Here is a 13727-nt window from a genome sequence, read left to right as displayed (position 1 = left end):
CTGCAGGTCCTGGCCCGGCTGGTGGGGACCCGCTGGCCTCTTTCTGCCTCGGGTTCATCAAGGACAGGGAAGGGCTGGGGTGGGGCCCCAGGGCTGCTTTCGCCCTGCACCCCATCCCCTTGGCCTTGGCTGGACTCCTGGGCAGCGGGCAGGGGGTCTCCTGCTCTTGGCCCCCTCCACGTCGCCCAGCCCCTGGGTGCTCTCCCTGATCTTGCCCTGCAGCCCCTGCCCTGCATCGGCCCCTACCCGCTTGCTTTCAGAAACTGCCCTGCCTCACCTCCTGCTTGGGCCCCCGCTTGCCTCTCCCCTCAATTCAGCTGAACCCCCCGAACACCCGCCAAGCACCTGAACCTCCTGCAGCGGCCTCAGCTCAGCAGGCACCTGTCACTCTGTGTCACTGCCATACCTCCAGTTCCGTGGTGACCAGACGTTGTGTCCAGCAGCTGGGCTCTGGGTGCCACCCTCCGTTCCGGCGACGGCACCCCAAGCGCTGGGCTGGTTCTCTGACCATCGGGGGCTGGACCCTGGACCCCCAGCCCCCGTGCTGCCTCCACAGCCTGGAGCCGGACGGGGGCTCTGCAGGGACAGCCCATGGGCAGACCTTTCTCTTTCCAGGTGGTTCTGTAAATCAGCCACACAAGCTGTGCTGGAAAAAGTGGGTGTTCTTCCTTCAGTGAAGAGAAAGAGAAACAGAGCTTCTCTCTGGCTTTAAAGACACCAATGGCCCAGACCCAAGAAAAGCTGAAGGGGAAGAAAAGATATTATCCTTTCGTTCCTTTACCCCAAACTTCCCTGAGCTGCACACATGCTGAGAGGGCAATAGGTATGTGGTGTGGAGGGGAGACCAGGGGCCTGAGCAGAGGACAGGGACCCCCAAGCCAGGGGCCCACCTGTGGACAAGGCCGTCTCAGCTGTTCCCTCCCCCACCTGACCACGCTTCCCTCCCCCTGGAGAGCCGGCCCCTCCCCTGCAGCCACACTGCACCCCCAGACCGCCCTTCACCCCGGGAGGTGTGGGTGGTCCATCCCCTGTCCCTCCTGCAGGTGCCAGGAGGACAGGAGGAGCAGCCGACAGGGCTTGAGGAGCAGGAAGCAGGGGGGACCCAGGGCTGGCCCAGCACCTGCCCCCACCCGTACACACATGCACGCACACAGGTGTACGTACGACACACACATGCACGTGGTGCCCGTGCAGACACACACAAGTACACCTGCACAGACACTTGTGCACAACATCACCAAGCCTTCCAGGCCTTAAGAACAGAGGGAGCCGCTACACGTCCCCTCCCCAGACACCCACGTCTGCCATCTGACCCTTTGCGCATCAGAGCCAAAGGTCACGGCCTCCCCCTGAATTGCAAAAGCAAAGGTGAACTCCTAACAGTTGTGGGGAACAGACGTGCCCGCGCGACAGCTCAGGCCCAGGTGGATGGGAGCCAACCACGGGTGGCCTCAGCAGCCAGACCAGGACGCAGAGGGGACACCCACCTGGTGGGCCCAGTGCAGAGGCCGCCGCAGGTGGGCTTCTGCACACCGAGCTCTGGACGGAGGGGTCGTGCCCACGGCAGGGTTTCCTTTGCTGGGTTGCACTGTTGGCCTAAAGCAGGTGCAATACCCAGTCGCACCTCGGGGAGGCACTGCTGCGACTGCCCTGGGGGCAGAGGGGGAGGTCCCCACCCCACGCCCAGCCCTGCTGGGGAGGCGTTGGCGCCCCAGGCTCCCTGCCCTCCCCCACTAGCCCTGGAGCTTTCTCTGAGACCAGACCCAGAGCGGAAATGATCCTGGGGCCCAGGGACAGTAGGTGGCACAGCTGGCTTCGGACCCGAGGTGGCCCCTGGGTGAGTCCCAGGCCATCTCAGGATGATAATGCACTCCCCCAGGCCGGGAAGGGCCAGGTGAGATGCACGGGAGCTCCCGGAGGGGCGTCCACGTGGCCCTGCTCGGGGGGCGGGGTGCTCTGGGACCATCCCTGCTGGCCGTGGGCAAGCTGGCGGCCCTGGCTCCCCGCAGCGTCCCCCTGGGGCCCCGGAAACGCCCTTGCCAGGGTCTGGAGGAGCAGGCAGATCCCAGGAGCAAGCGGCCAGATGTTGTCTAAGAGGAAAGAGAATTAACCCCTGCTGTTGTTTTAACCTCAGTAAGGTCGTTCCACAGAAAACAGCCAGCTCACTGTCTGCTGCGGCCAAACGACAGTCAGAGACGGTCAGCGTTACTCAGGCCAGAATCCACCAGGTTCACTGAGGTGCCGTCGATCACACTGGAGCCCGAAGGAGCCCACAGCCTGGGGACGCTTACTCCCTTTTTTCTTCAAGGGTCTTTAAAATACACTCCATTTTCTTTCATTCAATAATTCTACTTCTAGATATTATTTCTAAGGAAACCACTCAACAGAAGGATTGTTGCCCAGAGACGTTCTTCACGGCTGTCCTGACAGCAGCGAAGGCCTGGGACGCACCGGGAGGGACAAGGGGGGACGAGCTGGTGGAGCCTGGTGACCGGAGCACGGACGCCCACGCAGACGTAAAAATGCCGTCGGAGAAAACTTTCTGAGGACACCGGAGACGCTCATAATTTTACATGAGTAAGTCAGACATGGAACCAGAAAACACGTGGTACCTATGCTGAAAGGTGTAGGTGTGGTTTTAATGTCCTTCTTTGTAGCTTTCTATATTTAAAAATTGTTCTACACTGAGCATATACTGTTTTGATCTTTTAAAATCTACCAAAAAATATTACATTAATTTTTTTCTAGTTGTGGGAACAGGTCTTGTTACAATTTTAATGGCTTTATTGAGATATAATTCACAAGTCACACCACTCACCCACTTCAAGTGTATATTCCAGTGGTTTCAGTCTCGTCACTGAATTGCACAGCCATCAACTGGATCCAAGTTGACAGCATTTTCATCGTCCTGCCACTCCCCACCCCCTCCCCCAGCCCCTGCAGTGCTGACCCACTCACTTCCTGCCTCTGTGATTTGCCTGTTCTGGACATTTCACATTCATGGAATGTGTGTCTGGCTTCTTCCACGATGTTTTCGAGGCTCATCCATGACGGGGTTGCACCAGAGCCCGGCCCTCTGTACGGCTGGGGAATCCCGCTGCAGGGGGGCCACACCCGGCTCACCCGAGCATCAGCTGCGGAGCGCGGGCTGTCTGCACATTTGGCTGTGTGAACACGTGGGCACGTGGTTGGTCTGTGTCCCCTTTAGTATCCCACGTGCCCTCTACCCCCTGCCTTCATGGGGATGATCCCCCCCCCCCCCGCCCGCCCGCCCTCCAGCTGCACCAGCTGGAGCTGAGAGTCGGAAGGGGATGAAGGGGAGGCTCTGGAAGATAAGCAGGAGTTCCGGCCTGGAGTGGCCATCACCGTGCAGCCCTGCCTCACTCCCTGACACTATGGAATTTACATTCGGCACCCATCACCCCTAACTCTGTGTGAGTTACATCCTGTGCCTCTCACTCCCTAACCTTATTACGTCCCGGCTCTTACATTCTATACGTCCCTCATAACAAATCACCCCCTGTAGTTTTTGCATTTCAGAAACAAGATCACCAGCGACCCTGATAAACCAGAGGCAAAAGGATGCAATTTCCAGACTGCTGGGCCCCAATTACCATTACTGGGTGGCCTGACACCAGCTATGACTGTTTTGAAATAATGCAAAGGGAAGGAAGAGTACAAAACCTTCATTACTTTGATCGTTATCATATACCTTGGATTGCGAACTCCACGTATAAAATCTTCCCTGATTCTTAAGGGGGAGCACAGTTTTTGAGGCGCTAGCCTACTGTGTCTTCCCTTCTGCCTGGCAGAAAAGTAAAGCCATCTCTCTCTTCCTCCAAAATCCTTGTCTCCATATTTCTGTTCGGCCTTGGTGCACAGGGAAGCTGATATTTTGGCAATATTTTCTCAAATTCTTGAGTAAAGTACTCATTTCTTTGATATTCAGCATTTTGCCTAATATATGCAATTGAAAGTTATACATGTGTTTGTTTGTTTGTTTTGTTTGTTTGTTTGGTTTTGGCTGCAGCTTGTGGGATCTTAGTTCCCAGACTAGGGATCAAACCTGGGGCCATGGCAATGAAAGCACTGAGTCCTAACCACTGGACTGCCAGGAAATTCCCCAAAGTTGTACATTTTCCTTTCAGTATAGCTTTAACTATGTCACACAAGTTTTTATACTTCATATTTTTATCATCATCCAAGTCAAAATATTTCCTAATTTCCATTGGGACTTCTCTTTGATTAATGGATCATTTAGAACTTTATCATGTTATTTTCAAACATTTGGGATTTCCCTGTTTTGTATCTTTTGGTTACTGATTTCTAGGTTAATTTCAACGTGGTCATAGAGTATTGTATGTTTTCAACACTTCAAAAGTTGTTGAGGGATGCAAAAGGTCATCAGTTTTGGTAAATGTTCCTTGTGCACTTGGAAAAAAAAGTGTATACTGCAGTCAGCGATTAGCTGCAGGGTTCTGTGCATGTCAACCAGGTCAGATTTGTTTATCATGATTTTCAAACCTTCAATATTTCTGATTTTTGTCTGTTTGCACGGTGTACCTTTCCCCATCCTTTCATGTTGATGTACTCACATTTACATGTGTCACTTGGAGGAACAATTGTTTGTTTTGTTTTGTAATCCAGCCTGACAATCTTTGTCTTCAGTTAGAAGATTAATGTATTTTAATGATTTAACGAAATAATAATTTTTGGTGTAATTAATGGTACATTTGTGTCAAATTTACCATGTCACAGTTTGCTTTGTAGTGGTCTCCTCTGTCCCTTTTAAATCTTTCTCTGACAGATTTTGACTAATATCTAAATATCTCCTATTACTTCCCCTAAATACGATTTCTATTTTTCTTTTAATGATTTCCCCCATGCATGCTTGATATATTAGAGTTAGTACTCAGCCTCCTGGACAAAGCAACCACACTTCAGCTCTTGAATCCCATTTACCTATCCTCGCTTTTTTCTTTTCTTTCTGTATCCTAATTTTACATTTATTTAAATTCTACGAGATATTGTATTGCTGCAGTCAGTCAGCAGCCATCTGGGTTTCCCCACGTATGTACCCTTTCTATTGTTTTCCACAATTTTCTCTATTATCTTTCTTTAAAAAAATAAGATTTCCCTTCTGCCTGAAAATTTTCCTTTAACATTTATTTTAGTGAAAATTGCTATTGGCAAATTCTCTCAATTTTTGTTCAATATATCTTAACTTCATATTTATTCTCAAAAAGCATTTTAACTGAATAGAGAATTCTAGGTGAGCTGTTGTTTCCCCAGGATTTTAAATATTCCCTTCAATTGTCTCCCAACTTCCATCATTTTGTGAAGAAGTCAACTGTCTGTAACCCTGTTTACAATTTTCCCTTTATTTACATTTTTGACAGTTGGACTATGATGTGCCCAGGTGTGGTTTCCTTGTGTCCATTTTGCTTCATGTTTGTAGATTTTCATAAATATGTGGTTTGATGTCTTCCATTGCCTTGGGAATATCTTGACCAGCGTTTCTTCAAATATTTCCTGCCCCTCGTTCTCTCTCTTCTCCTTCTGGGATTCCCATCCATGCATGTTATAGCTTTTCACTAAATCTCAGGTGTTTTTTTGATACTTTTTTTTTTTTTGATACTTTCTGCTGACTTCTCTGCCAGTTCACTGACCTCTATTCTGTGCTCTAACCCATCACTAAATCCACCTTTAAAGTACTTAATTTCAATTAATGTAGATTTAGCTCTAGTATTTCCATTGATTAAAAAAATGATTTCAGTTCTCCTGTGAAATTGGTCATCCTGTCATATTTGTGTATATATTAATAGTTAATTTAATTGTTAAAAACTGGCAGGGAAGGGTTAAAAACAGTTAATTTAAAATCCATATCTGGCAAGTCCAGTATCTGTTCACATTTGATACTGTTTACATTGTCTTTTCGTCCCAAGGTTTTTGGCCACTTGGTCCTTGGTATGGCTGGAAAGTTTGAGTGTGTTTTGGATGCCATGCATGGAAACAGAGGTCTTGGATGATATATTTTCCTCCAAAAATCACTTAATTCACTTCTAGGGGGAAGTGAGCTCTGAGTCAAAAAATCTAAACACCCAAGTTTAAAAATCACAAAGAAAGAGCCACAAACCAGGGATCTTATAACAGCTGAAGCAGAACTGTTAGGATAAATTATCTGAAATAAGTATGACAAATATGCTTTAAAAATAAAGGAAGACATTAGCAATAGGAAAAAGAAAAAAATACCCTGAAAAAAGAAGAAAGTAGAAATAGTAGGTACACAATAGTTGAAAGAACAAACTATTTTGAGGGCATAATAAAGCTATTCTTACAAGGTCTCAAAAGATTTGCCAACAAAACCCACAATGAAAACATTTTTGGAGGAAACCTCAGAATATAAAGAAACAAACCCAGAAAAGAAGCAAAAGAGATGTGAGGAAAAAAAGATTAAAACTATAACTTTATAAAGTTTGTTGTTGTCTTAAGAAAAAAACTAAGACCAAAGAAAAGAAACATCGACACACCTATGTACGAACCCAGAACAAGAACTCCCAGTAGTTTCAACAGATGAGGGACCAGGACGTGGAGACCAGGGGTTCTGAGAGCCACTAAACCTTTCTCTGGTCGAGTGAGCATTTGCTATCAATCTGAATAAAGGCAAAAACAAGAAAAATGAATGAGAAAACGTAGAGCAAGTTGAAATTTAAGAAGCAACAGGAAACGTCCAAATACATCAATAATCTCTGAAAAGCCGGGTGGGCTGACAGGGCTGTGCCAGGCCTCCTGGGTTTGCTGGACACCTCTTCTCAGTCCCCTTCACCTCACTGACTGTTCCTCCTGGTCCCCAGCCTCAGAGTTCAAGCACCTAGGTCTCTGTACTGGGATACAGGGGTGTGTCCTTCTGGCTCATGGTCACGTGAGGCCCTTGGCTCCTCCCCCTGGACCCCAGACGTGCATTTCCATGACATCCACTCTGGGTGCCCCTCCAGCATATTCATCACGTGTCCCCCATAGCTCCCCCGCTCTCAGGAACCAGCAGCCCCTCCTCTAGGGGCTCCAGGTGAAACCCCAGGATTCTCCTGGCAGCCCCCTCACACTCCACCCAGCCATGAGCAAACACTCTCAGCTCTCCTGCCAACCCATCCAGGACCCAGGCACTCGCACCCCTGTCCCCATCCAGCCACCCTGGGCACTGGCCACAGCCTCCTGGCAGGTCTTGCTCTTATGCCCCCCAGAGTGTATCCTCCATGGGGAGCCAAAGGACCCCTAGAAATGAGAGCTAGGCTCAGCCACCCCCTAAGAAGCCCCCCGTGCCCACCCTCCTCTCTCCCGGTAGGAGCTAGAGCCGCCCAAACGCCTGCAGCCCCAGGTCATTGCCCGCCCTGCTCAGCTTCCTCCAGCCCTACCCACTTGTCCTGCCCCCAGGATGGGGGTTCTCTGGGCCGGGTCCCACAGGCCTTCGGTTTCTGCTCAGAGGCTGCACCATGGACGCGCCCCGTCCCCTGGGCCCCTGCTTCCACGGTCGCTGCGTGGACATGGCACACAGACATGTTCATGGCTTCCCAGCCTCACCAGGTGGCTGCACCCCAGGCCCAGGGCAGGGCAGCCTCCAGTGCAGGGGCCAGCGCCCCCAGGGCAGAGGTGCTAGTCAGGGGTCCAGCTCTGTCCTTCCGTCCAGCCCCCTCATATGGAAGTAATACTGGGCCTCATACAAGATCCTGGTTCTTGTTTCAAATTATGAAACAAACATTCTCCCTGGAGAATACCAGGTCAGGCCAGGAGTGAGGCTTTGCATTCCAGCTTCAAGGGGAAGTTAAATTAGTTCTCAACCATAGCATGCAGGTTTGTAGTAAGTTGGACGCCGTCCCCTGCTACCAATTAAAAGTAACTATTAGACACGTCCCTTTGAATTATTTGAATCTACATGCATGTTATGCCTTTCACAGAGACTTCGGGAACAAAAGTATAAACTTCAAAAATAATTAATGCAATTTAAGGACAAAAAAATAAACTTCAAAGCCCCACAGAACAGCAGAACTTCATCAAAGCAGAGAAAACAAATGTTTCCAGTTTGGATTTGAAACCCGACCAGCGGCCCAGGTCTAATCTTGAGGGGAGGCTTGCGAAACACTTTGAAAGGAGGCCGCCATGCCCTCCCCGCCTCTGAAGTCATGACACAGCTTCGTGCCCAGAAGACAGAAGGACGTCTGTCCTCACTGTTCTAAGGAGAGAAGTTCCCTTTGCTCAGAGAAGAGTCTGCCCAACGCCCAGCGAGATGCTGTCTAAAGGTCCGCTCTAGGCTATGCTACTTCCTAGAACAAGCCCTTCTCCCCATCGGGCCTTTTCTAGAAACTACAGCTCAGGGCCTCCCATGCATTAGTATTCACTAAAAGTTAGTCTGTTAAAAAGACGACCTACCTGTTAAACTGCATAAAAGGTTAGTTGTAAGTGTTCATCACACCGACCTACTTGAGAATTAGTCGTTGGTTTCTTATGAGACCCTGTCACTCCGGAAAGCACACAAGATCCTTTAAAATGTACCTGTCAGTGTTGCATCTCATCTCGTGACTCTGGTGGTCCAGGAGGGCAGAAACCAACCACGTTAAAGGCCCTCAGCCTCCCTTCCTGTTTTCCTCTGCCCAGAGCCCCCGGAGGGGAGAAGAACGCAGGCCTCCCTGGAAATCCGCTCTTAAGTTTAAGCTCTGGCCAGGAACTCACTCTCTGTCAGCATCTCCATGACACCAACATGTTAAGTCAATTAAGGCAAAAATCGAGTCCCTGGCCCACGTGGGCTGAACAGTGGACGGAGCTGACAGGCTGTGTGATGTGGCCGCTGCCTGGACCATCTGTCTCAACCTTTGATCTCCTTTGGGCCCCCGTTTCTCCCCCGGTTTATTAGAGCTCAGGAGGTGAACAGTTTGCTCAGGAGCCCCCTCACCCACGCAGAGTCCCAGTGTGGCGTCCCTGTGTCTCCGAGGAGACGGGTGCACCCCTCCCTCACTGGCGCGGGGTGGGCGACGTCACCTGCCCAGGTGAGGCAGGCCAGCCCTCCCAGGCTCCGGCTCCTGCAGAAAGGCCGGCAGACCGGCAAGCCTGCTCCCCTGAGCCTGCCGTGCCCGCAGAGTTTGTACCAGGCTCGGAGCTCCCGCGGGAGTCCCGTGCCCTGACGGCTCACCGCTCGCCCCGCCGGCGTGTATCGGTCCCTAGTGTGTGTAGGGGCGCTCGGTGCGTGCAGGGACGTCGGGGAGACAGTTCCTGCTGTGAGAGCCCTGGAAGCCGAGAGGGAGGGAAGTAAAGCGCCAAAGAGGAGAGAGGAGGGCGGGTCCCTCTGCCGGGGGCGACCCCTCGGGAGGAAGGGACACGCGCCCATCGCCCCCCGCCCCTGCTGAGCTCTGGGCACCCCTGGCCTCTCCCACGCGTCCCCGCTGGGTGCGGTGCGGGGTCAGGGTTCTCATCCTCCCCAGGTCCTCCCTCCGCTCCGGGGGCCTCCCCGGGTGCTCTGGGGCGGAGGGGCTGCGGCCGGGCGACGCTCTCCAAGTCAGGAAAACAGGATTCGGTGCAGGTTTAGCACATGCCACCCCTCCCCAGGCGAGCACACAGAGCGAAGCAGAGGGAACGCCAGGGGCCTGTGGGGACGTCCTGTCACCCAGCTGGGCTCCCGTGCAGAAGAGGGGGCACAACATGCCACACCCAGAGCACCCCCGCGTGGGCTGTTCGTGGTCCATCTGGTTCCCTTTGTACAAATTGGAGAGTGAGGTGTGAGTTCCGTGACACGCGTGAGACTCTGCTCCTGTGCTGTCTGCCAAGCGTCCGGCACCTTCACCAAGGAGGCGCCGGCGAAGGAGGACTCGCGCGGCGCCTGCCTGCAGGACGGCGACAGCTGCGCGGACGGCAACAGGCGGAAGTTCCCGGGGGGGGGGGGGGGGGGCGCGCGGAAGGGGGCGCGCATGCGCATGGGAACCCTTCACCAGCCAACCTGGCCCGGCGCCGGGGGCGGCCGTGGGGCCCACGTGACCCCCTGATGGCCACGGGGCGGGGCTTTTCTCCCGGAGAAGCAGGCCCTCGGGCTGGAGGGAGGGGCGGCTCAGGGCAGGGCTGGCGCGGACGCTTTCTCAGCGGTGACGCCCTCAGGGCTGGGTCCGCAGAGGGTTGGGCCCCAGGCCTCGGGTCACTAGGCCGAAACCAGCCGAGCACAGAGCCCGCGGCACCCCGGGTGCCCGGGGCTGAGGGGAGGCGGCGCTGCCACCCACGTGGCCTGCCTGTGTCCTCCGGGCGCCTGAGACCCGGGCCCTGAGCGCCTGGCGGCGGAGGGAAGGCAGCACTTCCGGTGCCCGGGTTCGCCCGAAAATTCACGAGAAAAGCGGGTGAGGCGTAGCACGTTCTCCGTGGGAGAGGTTTGATTACACATTCATTTCGCTAAGGGACTCAGTTTCTCCTTTTTCCCTTGTGTCAGTTTTGGAAAATTGTGTTTATTGAGGATCTCATCCATTTCCTTTGTATTTTCAAATCTAACCGCACAAAGCGTTTCAGAGTGCTCTCTTACGATCTTTAACTGTCCACAGAACACACAGCAACATCACTTATTTTCGATGTTAGTAATTTAGGCCTTTTCCCCTTTTCATTCACTTTTGTCAGGGTTTTATCAGTGCTTTTGATCTTTTCAAAGAGCCGTCTTTTTAAAAACAATGCTTTACCCTGTGGTTTTTATTTTATTAGCTTCTGTCCTTATCCTTACTATTTCCTTCCTGCCACTTTCATTGGCTTTAATTTGCTTTAATTTCTGAAGATGGAAATTAGGGCATTGGTTTTAAATTATTGTTTTCCCTAAATATGCATTTAAGGCTATAAAACCACTGCATCCCTCAAGTTTAAATTTGTCATATGTTTATCGGTCAGTCCAAATACGTTCTCATTTCCATGGTGATTTTTTTTTTTTTTTTTTTTTGCGGTATGCGGGCCTCTCACTGTTGTGGCCTCTCCCGTTGCGGAGCGCAGGCTCCGGATGCACAGGCCCAGCGGCCAAGGCTCACGGGCTTAGTTGCTCCGCGGCATGTGGGATCTTCCCGGACCAGGGCACGAACCCGCGTCCCCTGCATCGGCAGGCGGATTCTCAACCACTGCGCCACCAGGGAAGCCCGGTGATTTATTTTTGACCCATGGGTTATCCAAAAGGTTATTGCTTAATTTCCAAACATTCGAGGATTTCTTAAATCGTGTTTATGCTGTCCCGCTGCAGTTAGAGAAAACACGCTCGAGCGATCCAGTCCTTCAGTTCTGTGGAGTCTCGCCTCGTGACCCACTTGTTGTCAGTTCAGTTAAATGTCCTGCGTGCCCTTGAAAGGCTGATGTTCTATGCACTGAGCGCGCTGGTCTGCATTTGTCAATTATGTAAATGTGTTTTACAAACCTATGTCTTCAGGCTGTTTGTTCCCAGTTGCTAAGCTTCGTGTGCTGAAATCTCCCGCCATGACTGTGGACTCACGCACTTTATCCTTTGGTTCTGTGGACCTGACATCCGTCACCACTTAGGCTGTGTCTCGTGCACAGATCAGAATCACCGCACCGCCGGCTGGATGGCCTTTTCACCCCAGTGAACACTCCATCCCCACGGTCTGCCCCGACCTTGACCTTAGGGTCCAGCCGGTGTTCGCCGCAGCGCCGGCCCGGTGCCCCCCTAACCCCGCCCCTCCCACTTGAGGCACCCCGTGAGCCCGCAGCATCCTGGGTCCCACACGACACCCTGGCTGTCGGACGTGGCGGCGGGCGGCCCTTCCGTGGCCTCCACGCCACCTGCATTCTCGAGCCTCCACCTGGGATGCGCTGCCTCCACCTGAGTAACTCACCTGGCGTTTCCTCCGGTTCCGGCCCCTGGCAATGTCTTATCTCAGGTGTTCAGCCTGGAATGTCTGTTCCGTCTTCATGTTGAAGGCTGCTCACATGGGTGCAGGAGTCTGGATGCACTCACTTTCTCTTAGCGCCACGAAGATGCCAGTCTGTTCTTTTCTGGGTTGCATCACTTTGTTGCCCCTTATGAAGTGATATTTGTGTCTTTCCTCTGGCTTTTAAAATATGTCCCATAACTGGGAGATTGGGATTGACATATATACCCTAATATGTATAAAATAGATAACTAATAAAAAACAAGATAAAATCTGTCCCTTGGCCCTTGGTGTTCAGCAGGTCCCCTGTGATCTGTCCGTGCATCAGTACCTGGTTTTCTTAGCACTGATCTTGGCCTTGGAATAGGTCTTGCTTCCCGACTCTCTCTCTAGGGCTCCAACTATGCACGTGGGGTTAGGTGTTTTCATCACATCTTCACCTTCTAAGCTATGTTTATCTTCTGTTTTAATTCCTTTGTCTTTTTCTTCTTCAGCCCATGTGCTTCGGTTTTACAGTCCAGGTTTCCAATCCCCTCTCCTGTGTCTAATCTGCTTTGAAACCTGCCTATCAAGAGCTGTCTTAAACGTTCTTTTCATAACTTAATGGAGAAATAATTGATATACAAAAATACAAAAAGTGATTGCATTTAGAGTGTGCAATTTGGTGAGTTCCATCACGTAGATACGCACCTGTGAACCCGTCACCACTATCAAGGCTGAGCGCGTCTCACCCCTGTGACCCACGTGGACCTCAGGCCGACGGCCTTCTCCTTCATGTCTGCCTGTTACTGTCCTGTCTTCTGGCCACTGCTGCTGATCTTGAGAAGCCTGCGTCTGCCTAAATGCTCCTTGGCAGGCAAATTGCCTTTTTTCAACATGCTTTAAAGCTGTTTTTATTGTTTGTGTCTTGCAATCTCACTACAGTACAATGGTTCTAGGTTGGGTTTTTTCTATTTCCTTTGCTATTTACTGCCAGCCATTACGGTTTTTCTTTGACTCCCATGAAAACTAGCTGAACATTTTCATTCTCTCTTCCATGTATGTTAATTCCTCTTTCATGTTTTTCCATCTTTTTCTCTATGAATGAACATTGTGGGTTATTTCCTCAAAGCGTATCTTTCAGTGATGTTTCATCTGTTGCTTATCCCATTCTTTGTATTTTTAATTTCAATGAACAATATACTTCATTCTTAGGAGTTTATTATGAACTGAATGTTTGTGTCCCCCCAAATTAATATGCTGAAACCCTCACCCCTGATGTGATGGTGTTAGGAGGTGGGAGCCTTGGGAGCTGATGAGGTCCTGAGGGTGCAGCCCCCATGATGGGATCAGTGCCCTGAAGACAGAGACCCTACAGAGCTCCCTCGCACTTCCTGCGTTTGGGGCACACAGTGAGAAAATGGCAGTCTATGAACCAGGAAGAATCCTCACCAGGACCCGGTCCTGCTGATCCCAGACCTGCAGCCTCCAGAACTGTCAGGAATACACATCGTCACGTAAGCCTCCGGTCTGTGGTATTTTTGTCATAGCAGCTGAACTGATAAGACAAAGTTTTATTTTGTCCTTTTAAAAATTATTCCTGTTTATTTTTCACGCTTCATGTTTGTCCTTCATTTTTATTTTTCATTTTAGCTTCAAGTCCCTCCTTTATAATTAATGATTTTAAACATAGTGACTTGGGGCCGATTCCAAGGTTTGAACCCTTTGCTTTGTGGCCTCTGCCCACTCTCTGTAGTGCTGCCCTGTCTGCCTGCACGTTTGTCCTTAGGATTATGGGCTGCTGTTCAGGGGGATCCGAGCAGGCTGGCTGGGGTGCCCCTTCAGCACATTCTGGCCTTTACT

General features: G+C 51.2%; 1 long non-coding RNA gene across 1 annotated transcript; it reads right to left on the bottom strand.

Moving 5' to 3' along the window:
• Window positions 1-349: 349 nt before the first annotated feature.
• Window positions 350-8751, bottom strand: LOC136793965 (uncharacterized). The gene is made up of 3 exons (XR_010840069.1): window positions 8548-8751; window positions 6543-6653; window positions 350-646 (listed from the first exon to the last, which is right to left on the bottom strand). It is a non-coding gene; the product is annotated as an uncharacterized lncRNA (long non-coding RNA).
• Window positions 8752-13727: the final 4976 nt, after the last annotated feature.

Source organism: Kogia breviceps, chromosome 4, assembly GCF_026419965.1.
Source record: "Kogia breviceps isolate mKogBre1 chromosome 4, mKogBre1 haplotype 1, whole genome shotgun sequence".
NCBI classification, from domain to species: domain Eukaryota; kingdom Metazoa; phylum Chordata; class Mammalia; order Artiodactyla; family Physeteridae; genus Kogia; species Kogia breviceps.
Note: the sequence above shows the minus strand (reverse complement) of the source record. Positions and strands in the feature narration are given on the sequence as shown.